Genomic DNA, 21,453 nt, shown 5'->3' with positions numbered 1-21,453 from the left:
AGATCAAATGTACCTAAAGGGTATCTGCAGAGCAGTCCCTCCTAACACTGCAGAACACATTCTTCTCAGCAGCCCCTGGGACTGCACATAAAACAGATCATGTGCCAGGACGCAAAGCAAATTTAATAAACACAGCAAAATTAAAATAATCCTTTGCATCCAATCTGACCACATGGGATCCGGGTAGAAATCAACAGCAAGAGAGACTGTAGACCATAAACAGACTTCTGGAGACTGATTGGCACACTGCTGAGGGAAGAGTGGGCCACTGAAGGAATTAATAAGAAAAGTTAAAACTTTTCTAGAATTGAATGAAGATAAAAATGCAGCCCACCAAAACAGCAGAATGGAGGAAAGCCCCTAAGTACAGGTGCTTCATTCGAAAACAACAGAGTGACCACAAATAAAGAGCTTGATAAGGCACCTTAGGGCCTTGGAGAAGAAACAAGAAGGAGACAAAATAAGTAGACAAAAAGAAATAATCAAGATAAAGGCAGAAGTTAATGAAGTGGAAATGGAAAAAAAAGACACCAAATAACAAAAATCCCTACAAAGTCAGGGCTGGAGAGATGGCTAAGGAATTAAGAACATGCAGAGTTTGGTTCATGCGCGCACGTGTGTGTGTGTGTGTGTGTGTGTGTGAGAGAGAGAGAGAGAGAGAGAGAGAGAGAGAGAGAGAGAGAGAGGTGGGGGGATGACTCCAGCTCCAGGGGACCTGACGCCCTCTTCTGGACCCCAAGGGCACCTGCACACTCACAAACATAAACACACAATTTAAAATGTCTTTAAAAATCCCACACGAAATCAATCAGACAAAGAACGACTTCTTTGAAAAGATTAAAAAACCTTTAGTCAAATTAACCAAAGAAAGAGAGAGAGAGAGAGAGAGAGAGAGAGAGAGAGAGAGAGAGAGAGAGGAGAGAGAGGCAGGAGGAGGAGGAGGAAAATAAAAAGACCTAAATTAGTAAAATCAGAGATGAGAAGGGAGACACTATAACTGATGCCAAAGAAATATAGAAATGTTATAAAGATGTTCCTTAGAGCTTGTATTTTTCTAAACTGAAAGCTCCAGAGGAAATGGCTGGATCTCCAGATGCATATGACTCATCAAAGCAAAACCCAAGCTGAGGTACATAATTTAACAGATCTGTAGAAAGCAATGAGATTGAAGTAGTAATAAAATAATCTCCCAATTAAAACAAGCTCAGGGCCAGATGGAGACATTGAAAAATTCTACCACATCTTCTAAGCATAATGAATGCTACCACTTATCAAATTATTATGTAAAAATATAAAAGGAATGAATGCTTCCAAAACTAAAAAGAAAGAAAAGAAAAGAAAAAGAAAAAGAAAAAAAAGAGAAAATTCTGGACCAAATTCTCCCAGGATATAGGTACAAAATTTCTCATTGAAGCACTTGAAAGTAAAGCTCAAAAACAAATAAAAAATCACTTACCGTTATCAAGTTGACTTTATTCCCGAGATGCAGAGATGGCTCAATATACATAAATTAAATGTAATGCAACTCATGAATGAACTCAAGGACAGAAATCACAAGATCATCTCAATAGACAGAGAAAAAGCCTTTTATAAAGTCCAACATGATAAAAGCCCTGAAGAGTCTGTGAATGGAAGGGTCTTATCTCAATATAATACAGGTTATACATCATAACCCTGCAGCCAACATTATACTTGATGGAGAAAATCTCTGTTCTTACGAATACCAGAAAGAAGTAGGCTACTGTGGTGGTTTGAAAGAAAATGATCCCCCAGCCCCCGCACCAAGGGGGTGACACTATTCGGAGGTGTGGCCTTGTTGGAGTAGGTGTGGTCTTGTTGGAGGAAGTGTGTCATTGTAGAGGTGGACTTTTAGGTCTCATATATGCTCAAGCCATCAGTGTCTCAATTGACTTCCTTTTGCCTTTGGATCAAAATGTAAGGATTCTCAGCTCCAGCATCTTGTCTGCTTGCACTCTGCCTTGCTTTCTGCCACAACAATAATGGACTAAACCTCTGAACTGTAATCAAGCCACCCCAATTAAATGTTTTTCTTTATAAGAGTCACCATGGTCATGTCTCTTCACAGCAATAGAAACCCTAACTCAGACATCTACCCACCCTCTCCATTCCTATCTGATATATGATAGACGTCTTAGCTAGAACAGTAAGACTAAAGAACATGCAACTAAGAAGGGAATAAGTCAAAATATTCTTATTTGCAGATGATATGATTCTAAACAAGAAAGACCTTAAAGCAGTGGTTCTCAACCTTCCCGATTCTGCAACCCTTTAATACAGTTCATCATGTTGTGGTGATCTGTGGAGGGCCGCAACCACATTCTCCATTGCTTCAAGGGACAAAGGTAGAGATTGACCTCTGTAACCTCAAGGTGTGGTGGTACACGCCTTTAGTCCTGATGCCTGGGAGGCAGAGGCAGATTGACCTCTGTGACCTCAAGGTGTGGTAGTACACGCCTTTGGTCCCAATGCCTGGGAGGCAGAGACAGGCAGATCTCTGTGAGTTCAAGGTGTTGTAGCACACGCCTTTAATCCCAGTGCATGTGCTTGGTAACTCTCTACTGCTGCGTCCCTGCCTACTTCCGAGGCATTATCTGGGATAATGGGCAGCGGACCAATCCAAGAGTGACACGTCAGAAGCGAGGACTGTTTCCTTTATAAGGGCTGGGTTCCCCCTCATTCTGGGTCTCCGCTTTGGAAGGTGGTGCTCTCCCTCTCAAGATGCATTAAAGCTTTGCTGCAGAAGGATCCTAAGTGTCCCGCGTCGTTCTTGCGGGCGAGACGGTAGCGCGGGGCAGTGATCGCCAACTATAAAATTATGTTTGTTGCTACTTCATACCTGTAATTTTGCTTCTGCTATGAATCATAATGCATTTTTGGAGACAGAGGTCTGTCAAAAGGGTCAAGACCCAAAGGTTGAGAACTGATGCCCTAAAGACTGAACTAGAAAACTCCTAGAGCTGGTAAACTCAGCTAAGTGATAGCATATGAAATTAACACACAAAAAAATCGGTAATCTTCCAAATGACAAACTGCCAATTACAAACCAATTGAGAAAGAAATCAGGAAAGCAATCTTACTCACAATAGCCTCAAAGATGCTGTGGAGTAAATTTAACTAAAGAAAACTTGCAAACACGGAGGAAAGAAGTTGAGGAAGACGTTAGAAGTCGGAGAAGCCTCCCATGTTCACGGATTGGAAGAGTCAATGTGATTAAAACAGCTGTGGGATTTTACTGAATCTATAGAAACTTGTTGGGAAGAAAACTGGATTCAGTGGGAGTGGAAAGGGGTAAGAGAGTGGCGAGGGTGAATATGATCAAAGTATATATATCTGCTAACGTGAAGTTGTCAAAGAATAAGTAGATAAACAAGAAGTTTGGTTTTGTTTACTGTTGTTTTGTGGTCAGACCTAAAAATAAATGGCTGCCTATAAGGTCTTAGCAGATTTCTCACTATGCCTGCCTTAAGGACTTTCACAATCTTACTGTTATGTTTGGGTTTTTGATCCATTTTTAGCTGCCTGGGTGAGAGACAAGGACCATGCTTCAGTCTCGTGTTTATGAGCGCCCAGTTCCCCAGCATCGGTCTAGAAGAGATTGCTGTGTCCAGTGCTTGTTTTTGGCTGTTTGTCAAGAATCATTGTCTGTAGACTCGTGGGTTTCCTGCTTACATCTTCAATCTCTCCCATCAGCCCACATGTCTGCTTTTATGTAGTACAATTTGTATTAGGTCTTTAAATTATGTGCTATGGTGCCTCCGGCTTTGTTCTTTTTACCCAAGGTTTCTTTGTCTATTCGGGATCTTTTGCGCTCTCCATAGTCTTTAGAATTCTGCACGCCCTCCCCCCGCCCCCCCCCCCCCGCCCCATTTCATGCCTAGTGTTTGGGTGTGGGTCTCTGTATCTGCTTCAACTAGCTGCTGGGAAAAGCTTAACTGTGAAGAAAAGGAGAAGGAACGACTGCAGGAGCCAGAGAGGTCGAGGGCATCAGGAAAACACGGCCCACAGAATCAACTAAGCAGTGCTCTGGGGTCTCAGAGAGACTGAGCGACAATCAGGGAGCCCATATGGGTCTGCGCTTGGTCCACTGCGTACATGCTGTGATTGTTTAGCTTGGGGTGTTAACAGTGGGAGTGGGGCTGTCTCCGACTCGTTTGCCTAATCTTGGGATCCTTTTCCTCCTACTGGGTTGCCTTGTCCAGCCTGGATATGAGCGTCTGTGCCTAGTCTTATTGCATCTTGTTATGCCGTGTTCCTTGACATCCCTGGGATACCTGCTCTTTTCTGAACGGAAACGGAGGAGCAGTGGATCTGGGGAAGGCGTGGGGACTGGGAAGAGGGAGGGGAGGCTGTGTTCGGGATATATGAGAGATGAACAAGTAAAATAAATAAATCATTTTTGTTTGTGGGGAAAGAATTATCATCACTCCCCCACCCCGGGCAGGCCTGTGAAGAAGTTATTACTATTATGACAGAGATCGAATTCAATCGCTAATTCACAGTTATCTTTAGCAATTTAATTCCCAATCCATGGACATAAGGTATTCTTCTCTCTCTCTCTCTCTCTCTCTCTCTCTCTCTCTCTCTCTCTCTCTTTCTCTCTCTCTCTGTATTAAAATGTTTTTCATTGTTATTTTAAAATTTCCTTTCAGGGTTCTTTTGCTCCCTTAGTTAGTTTCATTCTTGGGTGTTTTATTTTGTTGCTGCTGTGAACGGCATTAACCCACTCTTTCAGTAAGCGTATTACTTGTATATAAACAAAAACCTATAGATGTTTATGTGTAGATGCTGGGGACTGCAGACCACCAGACCCTGAATTTCTTGTAAACAACTTATTTTCCTCTGGTCTGAGCAGGCTGCAAGCTGCTCTGAGCGCGAGACCCTGATGGCAGGGGCGTAGGTTCTGATGAGTCTGCAGCTGAAAGAGTCTGCACCCAAGAGCTGGGGCGTGGCATTCTTGTATCAAGGATGACCCGTGTCCCCGTGTCTCTGTCTGTTTGTGTGCGTGTATTTTTAAGTCTCCAGTTTAGTTCCTGGCTCGCATACTGTCCCTTAGTGCAGGCACTACATGTAGACATTTTAATCTTGTTTAATCCCAATGTCCTACTGAACATGTTCACTGTTTCTCATGGTCTTCTGGTGGAGCTTTTAGTGTTCTCTAAGTATGTGTATATCCAAATATATAATATTGTATTACTCATATTATAGGCAGAGAGGGATAATTTGATTTTTTTCCTCTTCCTATTTTTATTTCTTTTCTTGGCCTAAGCGTTCTGGCAAAACTTCAAGTACCACACTGAACAAAACTAGCAAATGTGGGCAGCTTATCCTAGATCTTGGAGGAAATGCTGTCAGCTTTCCTCATCCATCTTCATGTTGACTCTCTTGAGGAAGATGAAAATAGAATGTGATAGAGAAGATTAGAGACAGAAAAACAAGAGTGAGGAGTCCTATAAAATCCTGAGCTAATAGCTATAACACACACAGAGAGGACCTGGTGCGGACCTCTGCAGGCCCTGTATTCGCTGCTCCCGTCCCTGTGAGCGCATAGGTGCCTTGTTTGCTTGATTCAGAGGCCTTGTTCTCCCCGTATCCTCCATTCAGTGTGGCTTTCGAGTCTTTGGTCTCCTCCTCCACGGGCTTCCCTGAGCTCTGAGGGGAGAGATTGACAGAGACTGCCAATTTAGCTCTCTCTGCATGGTGTCTGGCTGTGGGTCTCCACATTTGCTCCCATCTGCTGCAGAAGGAAGCCTCTCTGATGATGCCTGAATGTCTTCTTTTCTTTTCTTCCTTTCCTTTCCTTTTTCTTTTCTAGAATGGTCGTTTTTGGTTTCACCCTAGGTCTCTGGGTTATATAGTCTCTGATTCTTGGTTACCCAAGCAGTGTTGCGTGTGGGTTCCATCTCGATTTGTGCGCCTTAAGTCAAATTAGACATCAGTTGACTACTCCCATAAGTTCTGTGCTACCATTGACCTAGAATATTTTGCAGGCAACACATATTATAGGTCAAAGGTTTTAAGGCTGAGTTGGTGTCCATGCTCCTCTTATGGTAGCCTGCAGAGTACCTTCCTGCGCCAAAGAGACTAGAGCATAGGAGTGAAGGCTTCATGTAGGCACCCGTCCAACTTCTCCATGTTCAATGCGTTGTATGGGAATTGTCTTGGCAATGGGGCCCCTCCTGTTAGTTTGAAGAGAGCAACCCTTGATCTTAGCATCAGCCTGGGCTGTGTGAGGATTTCTGTGTGACCCCTTGGCCAACAACTCAACTGTTTTCAACTCAGACCCACCACTGGAAGCACAATCATCACAGCACAAACATTTCCCTATAGATTTCCACATACTTGAATATATAAACTATAAATATGGGGGAATACATATAAGATATTTCATTAATCCCATACTGTTGAAAAAGTAGAGAAAAGGCTGTTTATATGTTTGCTTTTAAAGAAGTACTATGATGAGACTCTTTGATATAATTGTATAAATCATCTGGTGATTTCTATGAGATAAATGTTCATGTTCCATGTTCTTAACAGATCTCTTAAGAATTACTTTTTTGAAGAAGCATTTTTGTCCAAATATTTTTATGGTCTTTGGCTTTCTTAATAAAGTGATTCCTCTTTTCACAGTCTGTAAGTTTTAGAAATTTTAGTCAACCAACTATTTTAGACCAACTTCTCTTGATATATTCTTCATTGGCATAGCTCATTAATCCAATTATCTTATATGTCTTGAGGACGTGAAGTCATCAAGATGGCCACAGATATTCTTACCTGTTTCTTTTCATTCAGAACCAGTGTTGGACCGCTTCAGTGGCTTGCAGGGGAAGAAGCCTGTTTAGCTGATCTAAGATCATGGACAAGCATTCTCTTCTCAGCCTTAGTTAATCCACACAGATGAGAAAGACCACCTCATATGAGATTGTACTAGTCTGTGTAAAAGCCTCTTAAAACACAGCACTCTCAGTAAATGTGTCTTCTGAGTCTCGCCACCAGCTCCACTGTTAAGCTCCCCAGGCCAAGCCGTTTCTCTCACGTGGACTATGGCCTATCTATCATCTGTCCCCTGACTATTGATTTAGTGCATTCTCATCACAAACAAACAAGTGCCCACTTACTGACAACAGCCTGCTGCTTTTGAATACTCTCTCTTGTCTCTTTGCCGTGTTTCCCCACACAAACCTAAAGGTCCTACAATTCCCGCAGTGGCTTTCCATAGAGAGCCCTGCCCAGGAAACCCCAAAGCTCTCAGTGACTTTGCCTATGGCTGCTTGGCCTCACCTTGAACCAGTCTCTCTCCTGCTCGCTCTACTGCATCAACAGACTTACTGCTCTCAAACACGCCACACGCAGTGAAGCCAACCACTTGCCAATCAGCTAATTAACTTTTATCCAGGTGAGCTGCATATTTAACTAAGCAGAGGGAGACTGTAGTCACCAGGGCAGAAGCACACTGTTGCCAGTGAGGCCACACACAGAACAAGCTCTAATTATGGCAGGGAGAAAGATGCTGAAATGCTGTCATCCTCCTCCTAAACGATGACCTCCATCAAAGGGGTCAGGGCTGGTGATGTGAGGCCGGGAAAGTAAGAAATGAATAAGCCACTTGCTGGTGGCAACTGGTGAACCCAGGAGACTCCTCGTAATGGGAAGGGAAGCTTTTACCCTGAAAACACAATTGTGTTCTTTATTGAGGTGGACAGGATAATAGACTTCAAGAGATGTTCTTTCCTAATACTTACAATGTGTGAATTGCAAAGGGGCCTTTGACTTAGGGACCAAAAGAGGGGGAGCTTCTCTTGGATTACCTGGGTCAGACAAATGTAATCATGAAGAGATTTATAAATGCGTGGGTCAGAGGTTAAAGGAGACGATGTGACAATGGAAGTGGAGGTTGGAAGGATGGACTTCAAAGAGAAAGGAAGAGGCGATGGGGTCTGGGGACACAGGCGGTCTCTACCAAGGAAGAACCATGAACAGAGACACAGCCTTATAGACTCCAGAAGGCATGTATCCCTGGGCCTTATAGTTCCTTAGAACTAGATAATAGATTGGTGCTGTTGTAAGCCCCAAGGTCCATGGTAATCGGGGATAACAGAGCACTAGGAAGCTAACCACTCAACGCTGCTTACTACCCCACAGTCTGGGTGGTGGTCTCCGGCAGCGGAGAAGAAGCCAGTAATGAACTAGCATCATTAAACATACTTTATCTTTTCATCAGGAAATGCTACTCTTAAGTCTACTCAAAATAATTTCAACATAATGAATCTCTTCTGAGAGACATACCAGGAAGTCTTCCTTCCCCTCCCTGGATAGAGGTGAGGTTAAAGTTATTCTTGCCATCTTTTCTTATGAAAAATGATTCTACAGAGGGGGCCCTGGGGGCCAGTGCCAGGGAAGCTCACTGTGATGTCACAGGATGAATGCACCACGGTCGAGGATTCCGGGGAGAGATTCGAGTCTAAAACTGGCCTCTTTCTTTTTTATCTTTAAAATTAGTTAAACATTTTGACAGTGGCACACAGGTATGTCGAATGTTTTGGCTATTCTCACCACCCACTCTCTTTTCTCCCTTCTACCCTATTGACCCCCTGACTTCCATACAATGCCCCTTCTCACCATCTCTTTTTGCTTTGTTTTGGGACCCTGTAAGTTTAGCTCGGTCTGTTTGTGTGACCATAGGTTTGGTGGGTATACAACTAGAGACTCTAAATCTCTCTCTCTCTCTCTCTCAGAATCTATCGGTAGCCAATAGTTCAGCAGGGAGGAATAGGGTTACATGAGTCCCTTCCCCATCCAGAACTGAATGTTGACAAGTCTAGTCTTGTGCAACCCAAGTACAGGTAACCACGGTGACTGTGAGCTCATGATTACAATGACTGCGTCATTCCTAGACAATGGTATTTTGTAGGCCTTCTTCTGGCCCTCTGGGTCTTATTTTATTCTGTGATGTTGCATGAACCATAAAGGAGATGATATAAATGTCTTATTTAGGGCAGAGCCCTCAAACACCACTTATTCTTGGTACCTTAGACATCCAGAAGTCACTGCATTCGCTGACACTCACTGGTAAGAGATGTTTTTCTGATTAAGGCTGAGAGTAGCATTGCTCTACGGGTATAAACAGTTATTTAGAAGGCAGTTTGACAGTATGTCAGTTTAGCTAAATAACAGTAGTAAGTCACCCACTTAGTGCCTATGACCTCCTATGATATGAACTTGTGGCCAGAGTTATGGTACTGGGGAACGTGAATCGGTATTGTTGGTTACCTCTGTACAGCTGTGCCACTGTCATATAGGTGACCCCATCTTGCCTGGCAGATGGACTTCATAGGGCTCACAGCTCAATACAACTATTGATGCCTTTTCTCCTCTAGGAGCCTGCATAGAACCTTCCAGCATTGTCTTAGTCAAAAACAACGTGTGGAGACAAGGGTTTATTTTAGCTTAAATTTCCCAATGACAGTCTATCATGAAGGGAAGTTAGGGAAGGAATCAAGGGAGGAACTTGAAGTCAGGAGCTAAAGCAGATGCCATGGAGGACAGCTGCTCACTGACCTACACCTCATGGCTTTATCAGCCTGCTTTCTTATCGCTCTGATGACCACCAGCCCAAGGGAGGCACCACCCTTAGTGAGCTGGGCCCTCCCACATTAATCATCTGTCAAGCAAATGCCATAAAACCTGGCCCGCAGGCCAGTCTGGTGGGGATATTGTCTCAGTTGAGGTTTCCTCTTCCCTAATGACTCTAGCTTGTGTCAAGTTGATGTAAGATTAGCCAGCACAACCACTACGGAAACTAAACAGAAGGGTGGGGGAAACTGACATATCTTTCAAAAGTTTGGGGCAGTGAACCAGTTTATTGGGCTACTGGTCCTTGGAGCACAGATAGACTGCAAAATCATGTTCCCAGTGATATATATTTGTGCAAGTATTTCTGATTGTATGTTTGTAGTGGGGGTGGTAGTGATGGTGGTTAGTGGGGTGTGTGTGTGTGTGTGTGTGTGTGTGTGTGTGTGTGTGTGTGTTGGGTTATTCTTTAGTTACCATGTCTGAGAACACGTTTGTTTAGGTAACAGATAAAAATCTGAGGTTAAATGATATATAAGATTACTTCAGGTTACGGTCCAGTTATGAATAAACAGTACTAGTGAAATATTGACATGTTTATAAATACTTAGAATGACTATAACATGTAATCTCTGTGACATTTGGCCATCCCCAAGGGATTCATAGCTGCTGATGGGAAAAGATGCTTAGGTTCTGAGTTAATAAGAAACCCACCACCACTCACTTTAGCTTTGTCTCTGAAGGTTCCTACAAGGCTACAGCTGCTGGGTGACAACCACAGAAGTCTGTGTGGGGCTTGCTCAGCTTGTTTCTGAGACATGAGACGTGATGACTGGGAATCAACTGCCTTTGGGAGCCACGGGAACTGAACTGCACCCTTCTTTTTTGGATTAGGTCTTTAGAAGCAAGTAATTAAATTCTGTAACAAGAACCTCGGAGAATATTTTCCTGCCATTTTCATATCAGCAGGGTACTTGGGAATCTTTATATATGCCAGGACAGGATATGGGAATTGGCAGAACAGACTGTGGAATGCCTTCTAAGGAAGCAAGGACAAAGTCCCGAGAGAAGGGATATTCACTCGGCAAGGACACCTGGGAGAAAATACTCTGAGGCCAATCAGACCTCAGGGTCACAGTCTGCTTTAATGATCTGATGAAATCTAAGAGCTAATAAAATAACCTGCGTATGTGTACAGCGTTTATATGTAATTTCAAGAATTAATGCCATGATTATAAAGCCTATCAACTTTTATAGCAGTCAGTGGTTCTTAAGTTAAAAAAAATCCCTCTTTTAAACCTAGCGTGAGGGTAGACTTCCTACTGTAATTGAAAGGAATGAGTTACCGTGTGGAGATAGAGGCTTTGGATCTGAGAGAGTCCTTGCAGAAATTTTCCATAGTGTGGGACTCATTTTTAGAGTAACCTGGGGTCTGCCCGTGAGTCACAATTTATTGAGACAATTTGGACAGTCTGTTAATAAGGAGATGTCATTAAGTGATGCATGAAATTGTTGAGAAGGAGCAGGCATTAGAATAAAGCTAATGAATTGCTTTGGGAAATCGCAGATGCTGTGAGAAATCCATGAGGAGGTACCCAGTTAGGAGTAAAAATGTAGTACTGAGCTGTGGTTTGACTGTGAAGTGTTTCTCACAAGCTTATTCGTGTGTCATAGGCTTGGAACTCTCTGGGGTGCTGTTTGGGAAGGGACTGGAAACTTTCGAAGGTCGACCTACATGAAGAAAGTAGGTTATTTAGAGGCATGACTTTGAAGGATGTCTTATCCCTGGCCTCTCCCCTTTGCTCTCTGCTTCCTGACCACCATGAAATGAACAACTTTATCCACTATGCCCTTCTGCCATAGCATTCTGCTTCACTGTGGCCCAGAAACAAAAAATCCAGATGATATATGGACAGTAAACCTCAAAATTGTGTGCCAAAAAATCCAGATGATCATGGACAGTAAACCCCAAAATTGTGTGCCAAAATAAATCTCCTCATTTTGAATTGTTTTTCTTAGGTGTTTGCCACAGCATGGACAAGTCCGGCTAACAAAGATTGGAACTCAGAAGAAAGGATGAAGACAAAAGTTTAATAATTCTCGGCATGAGGGCGGGAGCTGAAGTCGTGGCTGTGCATCAAGTACCAGAGAGAAAAGGAGGCAAGGGAAAGAAGCTGACAATTACCCTCCGCCCTGTAGTAAGAAGGGGCTGCTTGTTGGTCCCTGGTTGCTCAGCCCTGAAATAACCACACAGAAACTGTATTAATTAAATTACTACTTGGCCCATTAGTTCTAGCTTCTTATTGGCTAAACCTTACATATTAATTGAACCCCTTTCTGTTAATCTGTGTATGGCCAAGTGACTGTGGCTTACTGGCTAAAGTTTTCACGTTTGTCTCCAGTGGGACTATATGGTGTCTCTCTGACTCCACCTTTCTTTCTCCCAGCATTCAGTTTAGTTTCCCCGCTGCCTAGCTAAGTTCTTCCCCGTTATAGGTCCAAAGCAGTTTCTTTATTCATTAATGGTAATCACAGCATACAGAGGGAAATCCCACATCACCTCCCCACCTCCATATTGAACCTGGACCTTGTGTATACCAGGGAAATACTCAACCACTGAACTGCACCTTTATCACTATTTTAATTTCTATTTTGAGATAGGGTCTCACTGAGTTGCTTAGGCTGGACTTGAACCTGTAGCCTAGGTATGCCCTGAATTTGCGATCTCTCTGCCTAAGCCTCCTGAGTGGTGAGCCTGAACCAGCAGGCTTTGCTTTCTCACAGTTTCAAAAGGCAGAAAAACTTGGATGAGGATCACTGTGCAGCTTCTAGCTACTCACTTCAGTCTCTAGAGTAGCTATAAGCTTTGAAATTCCCAAGGCTTAGATATTGATTTTCAGTTAGTCCACATCCAATATCAGCTAAGAATCTGTGTGCCCTGTGGAATACATATGTGCAACCACATGCTGATGTTTGTAGACTTTATCATTTTCATTGGATGAATCTAATGATCCTATTTCAGTAGCTGGTGTATTACCTTATCTCACAATAAAGAGCTTGTACATCCTAATTGGTGAACTTATATAAAGAAATGCAGAAGTGACTTATATAAGGACATATTCCACAGGGTTCTGAGATATTGCCTAGTTCTTGAATAACAAATTATAATGTGGTTGCAGATATCACGTGTCGAAGCTTAGTCTTTTGGAACTCATCATACTGTTTGCTTTAAATGCCCTGATAATCAGACCTGTATTTGTTTAAATATACGGGCTACAAATAATGGTAGATTCAGTAATAGTAGCAATAAAGCTTTATGTAGGCTTTACATGCCTAAATGTATTAATTCAATCAATCTTTACAACAACTTCATGAAATAGATACTATTATGACCCCATTTTATGAATGAGAAACACGAGACAGAGACACTGAATAAGGCATCCAAGTTCACACATTCACTAAGTGTCAGAGTTGAGATATAAGTCTAGCTCTTCAGCCCCCAGTGCCTTTTTTTAAAAAAAAAACACAGCTTGCTGTCTCCACAGAGTTCCCTATAGACCATCATATCCACAAAGAAAATCCACAACGAAATGATTGATTTATAAATATACATCCTGGAGTCAATCAGGATTTCCCAAATTCTGTTAAGTGTGATCACTTATTGGGCAATAAAATATAACCCTTACTGAGCCCTAGCTTTATCCTAATTGCTTCATATTTATTAGCTATTTAATCCTTACAATGAAAGTTGGGTAAAGGCCATGTGCTACCAAGCGTGATGACCTAAATTTAATCCCTAGGATGCACACACAGGTGGCAGGAGAGAAACAGCTCCTACAGATTTTTCTCTGACCTCTGCCTGAACACCTACACACATATACCTAAGATACATTTTAAATAAATAAATACATGTAATACAATTTAACCCTTCATTGGATCTGAGGTGTCCTGCTGTTAATAGAAGGTGTGCGGGGTGTGTGTATATTGTCATTCACGAGACTTTATAATATCTGACTATAAATGTCTTTAAAACACATTAAAATAATGAGAGAAAATATGCCAAGGAACTCACACATTTTACTTTTTATTCTAAACATTAAAAATATATGATTATTAGTACTAGGCAAACATAGCTTTCCATTAAGAATTCCAAATCTTAGAGCCCCTAAGAGTCTTGAAGTGCTTGCTATTCAACTGAAACTTGCTACTAAAATTAAAATTAGGTGAGTATTAAAACTGAATTTATTTACTTAATACTAATTTATTAATGTTTTAAGTTAACACACGAAGTGGTGGGTTTCTCTGTGATATTCCCACACAGATTTTGCATTGATTTCTCCCTGACTCCCAGTCCTGGTCCCTGACTTCCTGTCCCTGTCCCTGTCCCTGCCCCATCTCCTTCCTATTCTCCTCCTCCCCCCATCAGTTCTCTCCTTGTGCATCACACATTCCGTTGCCCTCTCCTCTCTTTTCTTCCTTCTGTCCGCATACCTTAGAATTTCTTTTTCTCTTCACAGGTCACCTTTCTAGTTCCATGACATTATATATAGGCGCGCACACACACAGATTAGAATCAAGCCTCTGCGTAAAAGGGATAATGCAGTGTTTGTTTTTCCCGAGTCTGGCTCATTTCCCTTAATACAACGATTCAGTTCTATCCATTCTGCGACAAACGCCACAGTATAAATTTTCTTTATGGCTGAGTAAAATTTCACTGTATATATGGACTTCATCTGTTGATGGATGTCTGAGATGGCGCCATTTCTTAGTTGTGGAAACACTGCAGCAATAAACCTGGATGTGCAAGTCTTTTTGTGGCAGGCTGATTTAGACTCCATTGAGTTTGTATAAGGAGTGCAGAAGGTGCACCACAAGGTAGATCTAGTCATAGTTTGTTTGAGAAACCTCTGTGTTGATTCTACAGTGGCTGGGCCAGTTTACGCTCTCAGCAGCAGTAAATAAGGTTCCCTCTTCTCTCCACCCATTATTTTTATTTGCTTTGCTGCTGACTGACATCTGACTGAACCATTCTAAGATAGAGCCTCAAAATGGTGTTAATGTGTATTTTGCTCATGGCTAGGAATATTAAGCATCTTCTCAAATACTTATTACTTTCTTTTGAGAACTTTCCGCTCAGGGCTGGAGAGAGAGAGCAATCACAAGCACACACTGCTCTTACAGGGGACTGGAGCTCAGTTCCCAGCATCCATGGCTGGCTTCCCACAATCTCCTATAACTCCTGCTCCAGGGGGATCTGACACCTCTGACCTCCATGGGCCCTGCAGTCACATGCACCAAATTCCACACATATAAAATTATTTCAAATAGCTTCCTGCTCAGTTTCCTAGAATGTTTATTGGTTGAAATGCATTTTTTGTGTGTATGTGTGTGTTTATGTGTGAATGTGTTTAAGTTTTGGATCAAAGAACATAAATGTGTCTGCAGCCTCCATCCACACTGGGTAGTAGGAGCTTACAGGTTGTGGAGACAGAGGCAGAGATGCGATGAGGTCTGAGGCTGAACTTCTCCATGCACGCATGGGAGTGGATAGCCTAGAAGGAACGACACGAGTCATTGCCCGCACTACCAACCTCACAAAAACAAACTGCTGAACTTGGCTATAGTCTTACCTATGGGTGGGTCTGGGAAGACACAGCCCTGTGACAAAGATAAATCAGTAGGGTTTGCACATCTCCTCCGTGCTTCAGTCACAGAAAGCCCCAAATGGAAAGGAAGACCCCCCCACCAAGGCCCAGAGACCAAAGTCATAACTGTCAGGTGTGTATATGTGGGGGGAGGTCCCCATAGACCAGAGGGTTCTGAAGGAAGATAGTCTCGTGCTGTGGGACAATGGTCTTTTATCCTGTCACTTGTATTATTTTTTATTTATTTTTTGCATTTTATTTATTTTGGTTCTTCGAGACAGGGTTTCTCTGTAGCTTTGGGGCCTGTCCTGGAACTAGCTCTGTAGACCAGGCTGGCTTTGAACTCACAGAGATCCTCCTGCCTCTGCCTCCCAGGTGCTGGGATTAAAGGTGTTTGCACCACCGCCTGACTTACTTGCATTATTTTAATAAAGCACTTATTAGCCAGTAGGAAGTATAGGCGGGCCAATCAGGCAGGAAGTAGAGGTGGGGCAATGAGAACAGGAGAATTCTGGGAAGAGGAATGACTCAGTCTGCAATCGTCACCCAGACACAGAGGAAGCAAAAGAGAATGCCTCACTGATAAAGGTACCAAGCTACAAGAATAATGGGTCAATTTAAGGTGTAAGAAAGAGTTAATAAGAAGCCTGAGCTAATAGGCCAAACAGTTTATAAATAATGCAGACCTCTGCATGTTTCTTTGGGACTGAATGGCTGTGGGAGCAGACAGGACAGAAACCTCTGTCAACAGTCTCCCATGTGACTTCTTAGCGGTAAAGGACCCAGGGACTGGGCTTGTTTGATCACTGAGACTGGCAGCCCTCCTGTCACCTTCAGAGACTGACACTAAAGACAATAAACAAGGGAGCAGAGAGGTCACATGCAAACCGTCCAGGAAGAGATGCCAGCATGGATTAGACTTGACATTCCACCCTTTTCTGATTTCATATACATATGTGGGTATGTTCTGCCACAATTTCTACAACCTCACCACGCTTCAGCACCCAAGTCCAGGGGAAGCGAGGTTGCTGGACTGGCAGAGAACGTTTTCAGAGTCCTGCATTTAAAAACGATCAAGCTTGGCATGGTGCCACATGCCTTTATGCTCAGTGCTTTGGTAGTGTATTTTTGTGAATCCAAGGCCAGCCTGGTTTAGATAGTGAGTTCCAAGCCAGCCAGGGCTACATAGTGAGACCCTGTCTCAAAAAAAATCAGTGAGCATTAATAATAATAGATATTAATGATAAACAGACAAATGAAGTAAACAAGCTATTCAGGATCTACATAAGAAAGTTAGCAAAGTAGATGAAATGTTAACAATTTGAAAGAGTAAAAAAAAATCAATCAAACATGGAGGGATGATTCAACATAAAAGAACCAAGCAAAAAATTTAAAAAATAAGAGTTAATCATTCAAATAAAAACATAGTGAAAAGCCATCAACAGAAGCAATAAATGAAAATGACAAAAACTGCTAAGAACCAAAAAAATCAATCACAATGTTGTTGTGACAAAAAGTATTAACATATCTCAATAGTAGCTTTTTTCTTTCTTGCTTTCCTTCCCCCCCCACTGTGTTTGCTTTTTGAGACAAGGTCTTACTGTATAGACTGGCCTTTGACTGGCCTGGAACTCCATCTGTACACCAGGATAGCCTTGAACTCACAGATATCTGCATACCTCTATCTCTCCAGTGCAGGGTTTAAAGGTGTGTGCACCATGCCTTGAAGTAACTATAATGTAAATAGTGTTGGTTCACCAATCAAGAGATCAGGATCATTGACTGGATTAAAACACAGGATTCAGGACTGGGAAATGGCTCACTAAGTAAAGCACTTAAAGCATAAAGATCATAGTAATGATCCAAAGATTCCACATAAAGCTGGACGGGCATAGTAGCCACCTGTAAGGCAAGCATTTAGGAAGCAAAGCCGGGGAGCTCCTGGGGCAAGCTGGCTAGCTACATTAGCTATAATCATTACACTCCAGGCTCCATGAGATACCTGCCTCAATAAACAAAAGCACTGAGCAATCAAAGAAGATTCCTGACATTGACATCAGTCCTCCACATGCATGCAGGCATGTGTGCATCGCACACACCCTCATGCATACACACGCATACACGTGTACACACAAACACGTGTACTCACAAACGTGGATGTACACACACACATACACATGTGACCTACACATATGTGAATGTACACACACACATCACAAATACATATGCATAAATGTAAGCACTTAAAAAACATAGTAAATCTTCATGACCTTGGTCTAGATAATGGTTTCTTAGGTGTGACACTGAAGGCACAGAAAGCAAGCCGAACATGTTAGCATGTGCCTCTAATCACTATACGTAGGGCCTGAGACAGGACTTGAGTTTGAAGCCAGCTTGGGCTATGTAAGCATTTAATGAAGTATAGGTTTTTAGAGCATTTCCTTACAACATTCTGAATTTCACTAGTGTCTGGTGTAATGTTCTCCCCCCCTTCACTTCTAATTCTGTTCATTTGGGTCCTTTCTTTCTTTTGGTTAACTAGGTCAAGGATCTGTCCATCTTGTTTGTCTTCTCAAAGAAGCAGCTATGAGATTTGTTGATTTTTATATTGTTTTTCTTGTTTCTATTTCATTAACTTCTGCTTCGATTTTCATCATTTCTTGGCATTGACTATGCTTAGATTTGGTTTATTCTTGTTTTTCCAAAATTTTGAGTTACATTCTTAAGTAATTTATTTGGGCTCTTTCTGATTTCTTAATGTAGACACTATAAATTTCGCTTGTAGGATTGCTTTCAGTGTGTCCCAGAGGTTTTGTTGTGTTGTGTTTTCATTTTAATTTAGTCCCAGGATTTTTTTATTTATGATTTTTTCAATTTATCAATAATTTCTTCATTGACCATTCATCATTCAGTAATGAGTTGTTTATTCTCCATGAATTTGTATACTCACTAGAAATTTGATTGCTATCAATTTTAAGTTTTATTGCATTATGGTCAGGCAGGATACACAGAGTTTTTTTTCAACCTTTCTGAATTTGTTAAGATTTGCTTTATATCCTGGACTATGATCTATGTTAAAGATCCCATGTGCTGCTGGGTATAGTGTATATTCTTTGGTGTTTGGGTGGAATATTCTCTAGATGCCTGTTATGTCCTTTTGATGTACAATGTCATTTAGTCCTTATGCTTCCTTGCTTATTTTTTTGTCTAGATAACCTATTTAAGAAAGTAGGGTTATGGCATATGGTGATGGTACACATCTTTAGTCTCAGCAGAGGCAGAGGCAGGCGGATCTCTGAATTTGAAACCAGCCTGGTCTACAGAGTGAGTTCCAGGATAGCCAGGGCTACATAGAGAAATCCTGTCTCAAAAAAAAAAGCAAGACTTTGAATCACCTTATATTAATGAATTGTTGTTAAGCTCTGTCTTTAATACAGTATACATATCAATAAAAGCTGGTATGCCAGAGTCTGATACCCTTATGTTTTGCATAGTAATGTCTTCTTGATTAACTGTTTCCTTGGTTAGACTGGCATCCTTCTTTATCTTCTCTGATTAGTTTTAGTGTGGTCTATTGTGTCAGATATTAGGATCATTACACTTGCTTGCTTGCTATTCCCATGTGACTGAAGTACCTTCGTCCCTCCTTTTACTTTGTATTTGTATATCCTTTTGCTGTGCGTACCTTTAAAGCTGTGTTTTTGTTTTTTGTTTTTTTTTTTTGATAACAGATAGTTTCTTGATTTATCCAGTTAGCCTCTTTTCATTGGAGAATTGAGGGTACTGATATTCAGAGTTATTATTGAAATGTGTATGTTAATTGCAGCCACCCTGTTGTTGAGTGTTGGTGGTGATGTTTGTGTTCTCAGAGGTACTTTGCGTTTTAGTGATTATGGTTCATCTTTCTTTCTATAGTCTCTCAGCTATGCTTGTTCCTCTCTGCAACCTGAAATAACGCTTCCTGTATTTTACTTAGGTTTAGATTGTTGGATACAAAATGTTTTAGGCTGTTTATATCACAGGAAGTTTTTATTTCTCTTTCAGATATAGTGGATAACTTTGGTGGGTAGAATAGTCTGCGTTAGTCAACATGGTCTTTCAGTATTTAGAATGCATTGTTCCAGGCTCTTCTGGATTTCTAAGAATCCACTGAGAAATCAGCTGTTATTCTGGTGGATTTTTTAAAAAATATGCGATCTGTGTTTCTTTCTCTTGCAGCTTTCAATACTTGTTCTTTGTTTGGTATACTTAGTGTTCTACCTATGATACCCTATGGGAATTTTCTTTTTCGGTGTTGTGTATTTAGTGTTCTGTGTGTTTCTTGCATATTTATGGGTATGTGTTTTCTTAGTTTGAGGAATTTTTTTCCTATGATCTTGTTGTAGATCTGGTCTTTGCCACTGACCAGGAATTCTTCTCCTTCATCTATTCCTACAATTTGAAGTTTTGGTCTTTTCATGGTGTGCCACATATCCTACATGTTCCTTTACTGTGTTTACTTTTATTTTTCATATTCTTTGCTTATTTCATCTAGATCCTCAGCTTTATCTTTGAGACTTGATATCCTGTCATCTGCTTGATTCATTCTACCTGTAAGGCCTTTAGTTATTTAGTTGAGTGTTGACAGAGGTTTTTGTCTGGCCCGGTCCCACAACCCTTCAGTCCCAAAGAAACACACACAGGTCTACATCAATTATAAACTGGTTGTTCTATTAACTCAGACTTCTTATTAACTAATTCTTACATCTTACATTAACCATAATTCTTGTCTGTGTTAGCCACATGGTTTGGAACCTTTTCTCAGTAAGGCATTCTCATCTTGCTTCCTCTGTGTCTGGGAGACAACTGCAGACTGAGCCTTTTCTCTTCCCAGAATTCTCCTGTTCTGGTCACCCCACCTATACTTCCTGCCCAGCTACTGGCCAATCAGCATTTTATTAAACCAATACAAGTGACAAATCTTTACAGGATATAAGACCATTGTCCCACAGCAGTTGAGCTATTGGATTTTTCAATTTTATCTTCATTTCAGCTTGAGTCCTCTCCAATGCTTCTATCTTTTTGCAAAAATCTACTTTCCAATCCTGGATTGTCTTTGTCATTTCCATCAGTCTTATTTGTGTTTTTTTTTGGGGGGGTGTTATTTAGGTGTTCACGGTAGTTTCAATGCAACTGGCCTCCATAATCCCAAAGGGAGTGTCACTATTAAGAGGTGTGACCTTGTTGGAGGAGGTGTGTCACTGTGGGGTGGACTTTGAGGTTTCCTGTGCCCAGGATACCACCCAGTGTCCAGACCACTTCCTATTGCCTGTGAGATGTCAGACTCTCAGCTACTTCTCCAGCACCAAGTTCTGCCTGAATGCCACCATGCTCCCTGCCATGATGATAATGGACTGAATCTCTGAACTGTAAGTGAGCCTCCAGAATGAAATGTTTTCCTTTTTAAGAGTTGCCATGGTTATGGTGCCTTTTTACAGCAATAGAAACCCTAGCTAAGACCGTGTTAATTCTCTTTAAGTTCATTCTAGATAAGTTCATCGAGCTGCTTCTTTGTGTCTTCTTTAAACCCCTCGAATTCCTTAGTGAATTTTAAAAATCGTTCTTTTAAATTCTGTGTCCTGGAGTTCATCTAGGTAATTCTCATCATCAAACATTTCCCTATGACTGATAGATTTTGGTGGGAAGATATGTCTTGAAGTTTCCTATTGCTTGTGGTTTTGTGGTGAGATCTGGACATATGAATTTCATTCATTAGTGTTGTGTCTGATATAGACAGAGCAGGTTGGGAGAGAATACAGAATGTGTGTGAAATCAGATGGACACAGGAGACTGGACTGGAAGACAAGATGTGTGTCCTGGCCCAAGCCTGGAGTTTAGGGACGTATCTTGGGATGAGGGAGGGTGTGTGGAAGGAAGGGCCAAATGAATTCACCTGGCTAGACCCTGGCAAAGGATATGCAGGATATAATGGGTAGAGATGTTGGATGTGGCATGTGAAGGGCCTATAGGTTGAGGGCAGGAGTTTAGGTTCCTGGCACAAGCCTAAGAGTTGCGGATGCTGCACACTAGGCTGGGGCATTGACTGTGGGACCCAGACTAGGTCCAGAGATCGAAGAAGGTGCATGGAGGAGGAGATCAGGTGGACTCACCCAGCTAGACCACGGCAAAGGACCCCAAAGTTCTCGAGACGCTCCTGGGACCAGGTTATGGGCGGCAGGAT

This window comes from Myodes glareolus, chromosome 17 (genome assembly GCF_982192425.1).
Source record: "Myodes glareolus chromosome 17, mMyoGla1.1, whole genome shotgun sequence".
Classification (NCBI taxonomy): domain Eukaryota; kingdom Metazoa; phylum Chordata; class Mammalia; order Rodentia; family Cricetidae; genus Myodes; species Myodes glareolus.
The sequence above is the reverse complement of the archived record's forward strand: the minus strand, read 5'-3'. Positions refer to the sequence as shown.